The 12,824-nt window shown below is 45.2% G+C and overlaps 2 non-coding genes across 2 annotated transcripts; both read left to right on the plus strand.

Annotated features, from left to right (window-relative positions):
- The first annotated feature begins 931 nt into the window (after window positions 1-931).
- LOC142313534 (U6 spliceosomal RNA) lies at window positions 932-1,038 on the plus strand. The gene has a single exon (XR_012754528.1). It is a non-coding gene; the product is annotated as a U6 spliceosomal RNA (small nuclear RNA).
- A 10,779-nt stretch (window positions 1,039-11,817) lies between these two features.
- Window positions 11,818-11,924, plus strand: LOC142313535 (U6 spliceosomal RNA). Its single transcript, XR_012754529.1, has one exon. It is a non-coding gene; the product is annotated as a U6 spliceosomal RNA (small nuclear RNA).
- Window positions 11,925-12,824: the final 900 nt, after the last annotated feature.

Genomic DNA, 12,824 nt, shown 5'->3' on the forward strand with positions numbered 1-12,824 from the left:
AATGCACCCTGCACAGTAGTTATGCCCCCTGCACAGTAGTAATGCCCCCTGTACAGTAGTAATGCCACCTGTACAGTAGTAATGCCCCCTGTACAGTAGTAATGCCACCTGTACAGTAGTAATGCCCCCTGTACAGTAGTAATGCCCCCTGCACAGTAGCAATGCCCCCTGTACAGTAGTAATGCCCCCTGTACAGTAGTTATGCCCCCTGCACAGTAGTAATGCACCCTGTACAGTAGTAATGCCCCCTGTACAGTAGTTATGCCCCCTGCACAGTAGCAATGCCCCCTGTACAGTAGTAATGCCCCCTGCACAGTAGTAATGCCTTCTGTACAATAGCAATGCCCCCAAGATCAGTAGTAATGCCCACCTTTGACCCCATGTACAGTAGTAATGCTCCGTTGTGCAGTAGTAATTTCCTCTGTGAGCTCCAGTACAGTAGAAATGCCCCCCTGTACAGTAGTATTGCCCAACTGTGACCCCCATGTAGAAAAATAATGCCCCCTCGTACAGTAGTATTGCCCCCTGTGAGGAGTCTCTGTACAACACTAATACCTCCTGTACAGTAGTAATGCCTCTTGTTAGCCCCTGTAAAATTGGAATGCCCCCTGTGTGTGCAGTAGTAATGCCCCATGTACCTTAGGAATTCCCCTGTGTGGCCCTGTACAATAGTAATGCCCGTTGTACAGTAGGAAATAGACCCCATGTTTTCCCAGGATCCTGTGCGGTGGTGCAGATCTCATTTGCATATTAATTAGTGACAAATTATTACCTATTTTTTCCCTGATTACATTTATTACATTTTAACTGCAACATTCATAGAGTGCTACCTAAACCCTTTCAGAATTAACTCATTTAAAACATAATCTCCCTAAGTTAAAATATTTACTTTTATAGGACTATATATAGCGGCCAGGTCGGATGGCAGTTTGTGCTCGCTTCGGCAGCACATATGCTGAAATTGGAACGATACAGAGAAGATTAGCATGGCCCCTGCGCAAGGATGACACGTATAATCGTGAAGCGTTCCACATTTTCACGCATTTCTCAACCCCAAGTTTTTGTTACCCTCATCTCCCAACATTTCTGGCCTTGTTAACCCCTTACATTTTTTCGCTTTTCCTCTCCTACTTATTCCAAAAGCAATAACGTTTTTTTATTTTTTCGGCAATATAGCTATGTTTGGGCTTGCTTTTTGAGGGAAAACTTGACCTTAATACTAATAATTTATACATTTATTCTTTATATAGCGCTATTAATTCCACAGCACTTTACATACATCAGAAACACTGTCCCCATTGGGGCTCACAATCTAGAGTCCCTATCTGTATGTCTTTGGAGTGTGGGAGGAAACCGGAGTACCCAGAGGAAACCCACGCAAACACGGGGAGAACATACAAACTCCTCGCAGATAGTGTCCTTGGTGGGTTTTCAACCCAGGACCCCAGTGCTGCAAGACTGCAGTGCTAACCACTGAGCCACCGTGCTGCCCGTGACTGACATCATTGATTTTACATTTTTTTTTACTTTATAAAGTAGTGGAAAATGGTAAAAAAAATTCCAAGTTCGGTGAAATTGCTAACAAAGTGCAAGTCCGCATTGTTTTGGGGTTTTTTTACTTTCCATGTTCACCATATGGTAAATCAGACTTTGCTGATTCTTAGATACCAAACATGTATAATTTTTTTTTTATTTAAATGGTCAAAAAAACCTCAGAAATATGTAAAAAAATAAATAAATTTACCTTTTTGCGATATTTTCCAGGACCGTAATGTTTTTATTTTTATTTATTTTTTATTTTTTGGGCCCTGAGCTGACTTTTTACTGATAAAACCGGGGGTAGATATGTGTTTTATTACAATTTAGGCTATGTGCACACGTAAAGTATTTTGTGCAGCTCCACTTCTGCATCTTTTTGCAGGAAAACACGTATTTGTACAAGGTTGTGCACTACATCGGATTCCCTGGACTATGTCAGATTCCCTGGACTACGTCAGACCTGCCTGGGTTTTTATTTTAAATATATTGGTGAACCAGGGAAAGAGTTGGAGAGTGGGGTTTTTTCAAATAAACTATGTGTGTGTTTTTTCTTTTTACTTATCGGGTTAATAATGGGGGTGATTGATTGACGCCTCTTCATTAACCCCTTCAGCCCCCAGCCTGTTTTCACCTTAAAGACCCGGCCATTTTTTGCAATTTTGACCAGTGTCACTTTGACAGGTTATAACTCTGGAACACTTCAACGGATCCTGGCGATTCTGAGATTGTTTTTTCGTGACATATTGTACTTCATGTCAGTGGTAAATTTAGGTCGATATGTTTTGCGTTTATTTGTGAAAATTTCGGAAATTTGGCGAAAATTTTGAAAATTTCGCAATTTTCAAAATTTGAAATTTTATGCCCATAAATCTGAGAGATATGTCACACAATATAGTTACTAAATAACGTTTCCCACTTGTCTGCTTTACACCAGCGCAATTTTTGAAAAAAAAAAAAATTCCGTTAGGAAGTTAGAAGGGTCAAAGTTCATCAGCAATTTCTCATTTTTCCAACAAAATTTACAAAAGAAAATTTTTTTAGGTACCACATCACATTTGGAGTGATTTGAGAAACCTAGGCGACATAAAATACCCCAAAGTGACCCCATTCTAAAATCTGCACCCCTCACTCTGCTCAAAACCACATCCAAGAAGTTTATTAACCCTTTAGGAGCTTCACAGCAGCCAAAGCAATGTAGAAGAAAAAATGAAAATTTTACTTTTTTAACACAAAAATGTTACTTTAGCCATAAAAATTAGTATTTTCACAAGGGTATCAGGAAAAATGCATCATAAAATGTATCGTGCATTTTCTCCTGAGTACGCAGATACCTCATATGTGGTGGAAATCAAATGTTTGGGCACACGGCAGGACTCGGAAGGCAAGGAGCGCCATTTGAATTTTTTGAGTGCAAAATTAGCTGCACTCATTAGCGGACGCCATGTCGGGTTTGAAGACTCCCTGAGGTGCCTAAACAATGGAGCTCCCCCATAAGTGACCCCATTTTGGAAACTAGAGCCCTCAAATATTTTTTCTAGATGTTTGATGTGCACTTTGAACCCCTGGGGGCTTCACAGAAGTTTATAACGTTGAGCCGTGAAAAGAAAAAAAAATTTTTTTACCACAAAACTGTTGCTTCAACCAGGTAGCTTTTTTTTATCACAAGGGTATCAGGAAAAAATGCACCATAAAATGTATTATGCATTTTCTCCTGAGTACGCAGATACCTCATATGTGGTGGAAATCAAATGTTTGGGCACACGGCAGGACTCGGAAGGCAAGGAGCGCCATTTCACAGCAAAATTGGTTGGAATTATTAGCGGACGCCATGTTGCGTTTGGAGACCCCCCTTAAGTGCCTAAACAATGGAGCTCCCCCACAATTGACCCCATTTTGGAAACTAGACCCCTCATGGAATTTATCTAGCTGTTTAGTGAGCACTTTGAACCCCTGGAGGCTTCACAAACGTTTGTAATGTTCAGCCGTGAAAATATTTTATTCTTTTTTTTACCACAAAATTGTTTTTTCAAACAGGTAGCTTTTTTTTCACAAGGGTATCAGGAAAAAATGCACCATAAAATGTATTGAGCAATTTCTCCTGAGTACACAGGTACCTCATATGTGGTGGAAATCAATTGTTTGGGCGTACGGCGGGGCTCAGAAGAGAAGGAGCGCCATTTCACAGTAAAATTGATTGGAATTATTTGCAGACGCCATGTTGCATTTGGAGACCCCCTGAGGTGCCTACACAATGGAACTCCCCCACATGTGATCCCATTTTGGAAACTAGACCCCCCCCATACAAAAAAATTAGTTTGGCGAAATAAAAAATACAGACATCAGTAAAAAAAAAAAATGAATAAAAAAAAAAAATATGAGCGCCTGCCACTAAGACCAGTGCCAAACGTGAGAGCAATGCACGAGTCTCGCATCGCATCATCCACTCCAGTCTGGAAGAGAGCAACTGCGCTGGATAATGCGATGCGAGAGGGCGGGGCGGCAGATGAGAAAGGGCGCAGCGGATGGAAGATGAGAAAGGGCGCAACGGATGCAAGATGGGAAAGGGAGCAGTGGATGGAGGAGCGGCAGAGGATGGGAAAGGGCGCAGCGGATGATGGGAAATGGCACAGCGGATAGAGGATGGGAAAGGGCGCAGCGGATGGATATTGGGAAATGGCGCAGCAGATGGAGTAGCTGCGGAGGATGGGGGGAGGGAGGAGAGATGGGGATACCTACCTTACAGGATGGATCTAGGCAGCAGGATCACAGCAGACAGAAGAGGCAGCAGATGAAAGAGGCAACAGATTGAGGAGTGTGAGAGGGGGCAGTAGATGAAGAGGATGGGAGAGAGCAGGCAGCAGGTCGGGGAGGGGGGCAGAGTCTGATGGGAGAGAGAGATGGCACATGGAGGAGGGGGACCCCGGGGGGAGGGGGGCCCCAAGAACATGGAGGGGGAGGGTGGCCCCCAGAACATGGAGGGGGGAGGGTGGCTTGCAGCACATGTGCTGCAAGCCACCCTCCCCCCACATGTGCTGCAAGCCACCCTCCCCCCACATGTGGCGAGCGTGGCGGCGGGGACAGTGGCGAGCGTGGCGGCGGGGACAGTGGCGAGTGTGGCGGCGGGGACAGTGGCGAGCGTTGCGGCGGGGACAGTGGCGGGCGGGGCGATCGGGGACAGCAGTGGATCAGGAGCAGCGGCGGGGCGATCGGAGACAGCGGCGGGGCTGGCGGTGGCGGACGGGGCGGGCAGGGCGATCAGAGACAGAGGCGGGTCTGGCGGTGGCGGGCGAGGCGATCGGAGACAGCGGCGGGGCTGGCGGTGACGATCGGGGCCGCGGCGGGGCTGGCGGTGGTGGGTGGGGCGATCGGAGACAGCGGCGGGGCTGGGGCTGGCGGGCGGGGCGATCGGAGACAGCGGCGGGGCTGGCGGTGGCGAGCGGGGCGATCGGAGACAGCGGCGGGGCTGGCGGGGCAATCGGAGACAGCGGCGGGGCTGGCGGTGGCGGGCGGGGCGATAGGAGACAGCGGCGGGGCTGGCAGGGCGATCGGGGACAGGGGCGGGCGGCGGGGGCAGCAACTTACCAATGGGAACCCTCAGGGACGTACACAGGTCACCTTGGAGAGATCGGTCACAAGACCGGTCTCTCCAATCAGAGCTGGGGGCGGGTGAAGCACCAATCACCCAGCTCCAGCCAATGGCCAGTGCTACAGCAGCACTGATCAGGGCTGGATTTCAATGTTCCAGCCATTTTCAATGGCTGGAACATTACAGTGACTGTAATTGGCTGAGTGGCGTTCGTCAGCCAATCACAGCCTCTGTAGGTTCGGGGAGGAGGCACCACCCCTCCTGAGGTCAGGCAGAGGTCCCCTCCTTCCCGAATCTACTGTTTAATTAAACAAATTGGACTCCCCGGGGCTCCGGGACCGCGATTTCGCCATGACGTACTGGGTACGTCATGGGTCGTTTAGCACCATGTCACCATAACGTACCCAGTACGTCAAAGGTCGTTAAGGGGTTAATAACTCCTAGGCTTGATGACAGCTGACATTACAAAGCTGACATCAACCCCAAAAATATATTACTCTGATAGCCACCGCACCAGGGCAATCGAGTAGTGTCAAGCAAAGCTCCAGAATTGGTGCATGTAATGTGGTGCAGAAATTCTGGAGTGGCTGCGGGCTATTTTTAGGTTGGGAAGGGCCAAATAACCATGGGCCTTCGCAGCCTGATAATATCAGCCCCCTGCTTTCTGCTTTACCTTGACTGATTATCAAAAATAGGGGGAATCCCACGTAATATTTTAAAATTATTTATTTATTTATTAGGTTAAACAAGACTAAAAACATTGTTTAGTGCCACGTGAAAGGCTCTAAATGGTGCAAATGTATAATATGTAGGGGGGTTGTGACATTATATCTCTGTAGGATAGCAATCTATTTTGTCTAAACTATTTCTATCATCTATCTAGCTATATCTTTTATATTTTTATTTTATATTTGTACATGTGTTTTTTGTGTATTTTTAGATGTTGAATTCTTTGCTTTTGACAAAATTCTGTTTTCTCTGCTGTCTTTATTTCAACAAACTTTATTATTAAGACAAAAACACGTCAAAACTGCATCAAAACACATGTAACAAAAATGCAAGGCAAAAGCGCAAATAAACTAAGGTACTGAATTGGTGCAGAAATTCTGCAGTGTCAAACTCAACAAACACTAGTCATGGGAACTCTGGGGTATGTGCACACATTAGTATTTGGTGCAGTCATTTCTGCACCATTTCTGCATCTCTTGGCAGGAAAAACGCAGCAGAAAAAAACCCGTTTCCGATACGTTTTTCTGGTGTTTTTGGACAGCAATTGCTATCGAGATAGATAATAGATATAGAAAAGACAGTACACGGACAAATAAACATATAATTGCACAACCTCCAGACATCTAATATATAAAGCTGAATGTGTGTATGTATGTGTGTATGTCCGGGATTGGCATCTGCACCGTCGCAGCTACAGTCACAAAATTTTGCACACTCACACGTCTGGACCCCGAGATTGTCATAGGCTATGTTGTGAGGCGAAATATTAACCCCGCGCGTTCCAATTTACCAATCAATTTTGCCCTTATCTACATAATGGGGAAAAAGTGAAACGAAAAGTGTATCCGCACCGTCGCATTTACAATCACAAAATTTTGCACAGACACCTCATGTGACCCAGGGAACGTCGTAGACTATGTTTTGACAGGAAAATCTAACCCCGCACTTTACAGTTACTCTCCGAAAAACATGCCTTCATTAAAGTAAATGGAGCCTGGAACTTCAGGTTATTAGTAGCAGCTGTGAGTGGTTGCTACAGGAACAAAAGACATTCATAGTATAAGAAGCGTATATGTGAGATAATAAGATGTCGGTGGGGAGATGGATAGAGAGAGACAGACAGAGAGAGAAACAGACAGAGACAGACAGGGAAAGAGACAGAGAAATAGAGACAGACAAGGAAAGAGACAGAGAGAGACAAACGGTGAAAGAGACAGACAGAGACAGACGGGGAAAAGGAGAGACAGACCTGGAAAGAGACAGACCTGGAAAGAGACAGGCAGATATGCAGACAGGTACAGAGACAAGAAGACAGGGAAGGAGGAGACAGCCAGAGAGACAGACAAAGATAGATGGGGAAAGACACAGACCTTGATAGAGACAGATGGGGAAAGAGACAGAGAAATAGAGACAGGCAAAGACAGGCAGACAGGGAAAGAGTTGGTAAGAAGGAAAAGTTTTTTTCAGCTCACCCGTAGTATTATTTCACCTGGCTCCAGGATCCAGAACGGTGCAAGGATTGTAAGTTCCGTGTTCAGGAATATATAGCAACGAGTGGTGGAAATTCCTTTCCTAATCCAGCAACACGTCCGAGATGAATGTGAATTAAAAATTCATTTTATTGAAAAATTATTAAAATACCAATCATTAGAATGACTTCCAAAAAAATTTTCTTAAAAAGAAAGCGTCTTACGCGTTTCTGGCCATTGTGGCCCTTAGTCATAGACCGTTTATTTCCTTTTCGTTTTTCGTCCTCTTCTTCCAAAAGCCCTAACGTATTGATTTTTCCACGTGAGGGCCGTGTGTTGTACTTTTGAATGACATCACTCATTTTTTCCATATAATGTACTGGAAAATGGGGGAAAAAAATCCAAAAGTGGAGAAATTGTAATTTAAAAATGAAATTCCACAATGTAGGGGTTTTTTTTGCTTTTTTTCTGTCACCATGTTTACAATTTGGTAAAAGTGACACGGCATTATGATGCCTCAGGCCGGTGCGAGTTCGTAGATACAAAACATGTATACTTTTACTTTTATCTAAAGGGTGAAGAAAAAGCAGAAGTTTGTCCAAAAAAAGAATAGCGCTTTGTCGCCATGTTCGGAGACCTGTAGCATTCTCATTGTTCGGGATCTGGGGCTCAGTGACGGCTTTTTTTTTTGCGTTTTGAGCTGATGTTTTTAATTATACCATATTTGTATATGATGTTTTGATCGCCTGTTATTGCATTTTAGTGCCATGTTGCGATGACCAAAAACCATCATTTTGTCATCTGGAATATTTTTTCTCGCTACACCTTGTACTAATCAGATTAATTGCTTTTATATTTTTATAGCCCAGGCATTTCTGAACTCAACAATACCGAATATGTGTATTGTCGCACCCCGGGGCAGCCGAGCTGCTCGGATCCGGGCAATCCGTGACTCGAGGGGTCCCAGATCCAGGGGCACGTTGATCAGTTTTTAAATAAAATGGGAAAAATAATAAAAATAGTCCGACTACGCCACACGCGGTGCACGGCCAGGGATGTCATCTGCCAGTCTTCCCTGGGGGTGATGGATGGGGCAGCGTGGATGGTGAAGCCCTAAGTGAGCAGGGCTTTTCCCCAGGCGTAGGTAGGGGTTAATGTGGAGGTGCAGTGAAATACCTCAGTCCAGACAGGGGAGTGCAGTTTGGTCGCTTTACTTACAGCTGGGTTCGCAACCTGGGGAGGTGCTGGATCCCAGGTGCGCCCGAGTCCTGTGTCCCTGTGCCAGCTGACCTGGTGCCACTCGCCCACCGATGCACTTGTGTGTGTGTGTGTGTGGGTCCTCCCTGGCGTGGAGCACTTGGAGGTCCTCCTGGTGTCTGGGTCCTGCCGCAGGCAGTTTGGACTATTTAAGGGAATATGTCCCGGTCCTCCCTTTGCTGCTTATGCCTCGGATGTTAATGGTGGCAGATGAGTCCTGGAAACCCACCCACCTGGCAGAGTTAATAGACGGCTTGAAGTCCCGGTCTGTTCTCGGATCTGCACCCCGTGCGTGCAAAGTACTAGGAGCCCTGGATTTCCACTCCCACAGCATTCCACTGTCCCTGGAGCTTGACCTCTCGTTCTCCAGATACTTTCTCCCCTGAGTGGCTGCTGTTTCTACTCAGGTCTTGGCGGGGTCTTTGCTACTTTCACTGTGTTTCAAGATTCCTTTGTCTGTCTTGACACCTTTACTGACAACTCATTCTCCTCCTTGCGACTGCTCACTTTCAGTCTCTCCAGCCCGCTAACTGACTTCTCCCACACTCCCCAGGCCATCCACTCCTCCCCCAGGTCTGATCTCTCCCTACCCAGTTGGCTGCCTGTTAGCTCACAGTGCCCAGCCCTGTCACCTGGTTCTATGGGAGTCTCCCGCCCTGGTTTTGGAGTGTATGTGTCCTGGTGTGCTGGTGTGTGTGTACTGACTGGCACAGTTATGTAGGACCCGAGCTGTTGCAGTGATGTTACCTTGTTTTGTGACACCTGGTTACCTCAAGGACGTCTCAATTTTTTGTTTTGTTTTTTAGTTTTTCAATTGTTTTGCTTTCAATGAGGCAAAAGGGGGGTGATTTGAGTTTTAGCTTTTATTTTTTCATATTTTACATAATTATTTATTTCTTTAATATTTTTTACTGATTTTACTAGTTGCCCTAGAGGACTTTATGACTATACACTGCGATGGCTTTTCCTGTTCAGAGCGATGCTGCAGCATCGCTCTGTTTAGGAGAAATGCTGGTCTCCTGAGAGTGCTGGCACTCTGTTGACTCTCACAGGAAGTGATTCATGACAGCATCAGGAGTAATAATCTGACCTCGAGCTGTCATGGAAATACAACGGCGCCCCGTGATCGCATCACGGGGCCACCGACGGTGGCGGGAGCAGAGTTTGACAGTGTGATCTAAAGAGTTAACACACGCACGTCTGCTGATCAGATCCGCCGGAGCCCATGGTAATCGCAGGGACACGACCAATGGTGTACTAGTGACGGGGTTAAATAAATAAATAAATAAATTACCGTCGTTAATTAAAAAACTTGCATGGGTTCCCTGCTATGTTTGGTAACCAGCCACGGAAAAGCAGACAGCTAGGGCCTGATAGGCTGGGAAGGTCCATGGTTATTGGCTCGTCCAAGCCTAAAACTAGCAGCCTGCAGCTGCAGGAGAAGTGGAGCATCACACTAGATGCTCTAATTCTGACGCTTTGTCCGCCTCTTCCTGATTGCCATGGTGCAGTGGCAATCGGAGTAATGGTAGCTGGGGTTGATGTCAGCTGTGTAATGTAAGCTGGCAGCAAGCCCATGGGATAGTAATGGAGAGGCGTCTATCAGGCACCCCTATTAATAACCCAGTAATAAAAAAGACAACATACACAATTTAACAAAATGATTTATTAAAATAAACACTTTCCATCATTCACTACTTTATTAAAACAAACAAAAAAAAAATAGCAGGACCGCCGTAGTCCAAGGAATCTGCCATAGTCCACAAATGGGAACCTGAAAAAGATAAACAGAGAGAAAATAAAAACAAGAGACTGTCCCCTGTGAGCCACTGTATAGTATTAGTAGCCCCATGTACAAAAGTAATGCTTATCAATGAGCCCCTCTACAGTAGTAATGACCTGATGTACAGTAGTAATGCCCCCTGTGTTCCCCAGTACATGAGTAATGCCTCCTGTGCAGTAATAATGCCCTCTGTGAGCCCCTGTACAATTATAGTGCCCCTGTACAGCAGTAATGTCCCATTGTACAGTAGTAATGCTCTCTGTGAGCTCCTGTACACTAGTAATGCCCTCATGTACAGCAGTAATGCCCTCATTCACAATAGTAATGCCCCCTGTACAACAGTAGTGCCCCCTTGTGCAGTAGTAATGCCCCATGATCAGTAGTAATGCCCACTTGTGACCCCATGTACAGTAGTAATGCCCCCTGTACAGTAGTAATGCCCCCTGCACAGTAGTTATGCCCCCTGCACAGTAGTAATGCCCCCTGTACAGTAATTATGCCCCCTGCACAGTAGCAATGCCCCCTGTACAGTAGTAATGCCCCCTGTACAGTAGTTATGCTCCCTGCACAGTAGTAATGCCCCCTGTACAATAGTAGTGCCCCCTTGTGCAGTAGTAATGCCCCATGATCAGTAGTAATGCCCACTTGTGACCCCATGTACAGTAGTAATGCCCCCTGTACAGTAGTAATGCCCCCTGTACAGTAGTAATGCCCCCTGCACAGTAGTAATGCCCCCTGTACAGTAGTTATGCCCCCTGCACAGTAGTAATGCCCCCTGTACAGTAGTAATGCCCCCTGTACAGCAGCAATGCCCTCTGTACAGTAGTTATGCCCCCTGGACAGTAGTAATGCCCCCTGTAGAATAGCAATGCCCCCAAGATCAGTAGTAATGCCCACCTTTGACCCCCTGTACAGTAGTAATGCTCCGTTGTGCAGTAGTAATTTCCCCTGTGAGCCCCACTACAGTAATAATGCCCCCCTGTACGGTAGTATTGCCCAACTGTCACCCCCATGTACAAAAATAATGCCCCCTCGTACAGTAGTATTGCCCCCTGTGAGGAGCCTCTGTACAATACTAATACCTCCTGTACAGTAGTAATGCCTCTTGTGAGCCCCTGTAAAATTGGAATGCCCCCTGTGCAGTAGTAATGCCCCATGTACCTTAGTAATTCCCCCGTGTGGCCCTGTACAATAGTAATGCCCGTTGTACAGTAGGAAATAGGCCCCATGTTCTCCCAGGATCCTGTGCGGCGGCGCGGATCTCATTTGCATATTAATTAGTGACAAATTATTACCTATTTTTTCCCTGATTAAATTTATTACACTTTAACTGCAACATTCATAGAGTGCTACCTAAAACCTTTCAGAATTAACTGATTTTAAAAATAATATCCCTAAGTTAAAATATTTACTTTTATAGGACTATATATAGCGGCCAGGTCGGATGGCAGTTTGTGCTCGCTTCGGCAGCACATATGCTGAAATTGGAACGATACAGAGAAGATTAGCATGGCCCCTGCGCAAGGATGACACGTATAATCGTGAAGCGTTCCACATTTTCACGCATTTCTCAACCCCAAGTTTTTGTTACCCTCATCTCCCAACATTTCTGGCCTTGTTAACCCCTTACGTTTTTTCGCTTTTCCTCTCCTTCTTATTCCAAAAGCCATAACGTTTTTTTATTTTTTCGACAATATAGCTATGTTTGGCCTTGTTTTTTGATAGAAAAGTTGACCTTAATACTATTAATTTATAATTTTATTCTTTATATAGCGCTATTAATTCCACAGCACTTTACATACATCAGGAACACTGTCCCCATTGGGGCTCACAATCTAGAGTCCCTATCTGTATGTCTTTGGAGTGTGGGAGGAAACCGGAGTACCCAGAGGAAACCCACGCAAACACAGGGAGAACATACAAACACCTTGCAGATAATGTCCTTGGTGGGTTTTGAACCCAGGACCCCAGTGCTGCAAGACTGCAGTGCTAACCACTGAGCGACCGTGCTGCCCGTGACTGACATCTTCAATTTTACTTTTTTTTTTTTTTATTTTATAAAGTAGTGGAAAATGGTAACAAAAAATTCCAAGTTCGGTGAAATTGCTAACAAAGTGCAAGTCCGCATTGTTTTGGGGTTTTTTACTTTCCATGTTCACCATATGGTAAATCAGACTTCGCAGCATGATTGCCCAGGTTAGTACAAGTTCTTAGATACCAAACATGTATAATTTTTTTTTTTCATTTAAATGGTCAAAAAAAATTCAGAAATATGTAAAAAACAAATAAATTTTACATTTCGCGATATTTTCCAGGACCGTAATGTTTTTATTTTTTGGGGATCTGGGACTATGGGAAGGCTTATTTTTTGTGCCCTGAGCTGACTTTTTACTGATAAAACCGGGGGTATATATGTGTTTTATTACAATTTAGGCTATGTGCACACGTAAAGTATTTTGTG

The sequence above is a fragment of the Anomaloglossus baeobatrachus genome, chromosome 5, assembly GCF_048569485.1.
Source record: "Anomaloglossus baeobatrachus isolate aAnoBae1 chromosome 5, aAnoBae1.hap1, whole genome shotgun sequence".
NCBI lineage: Eukaryota > Metazoa > Chordata > Amphibia > Anura > Aromobatidae > Anomaloglossus > Anomaloglossus baeobatrachus.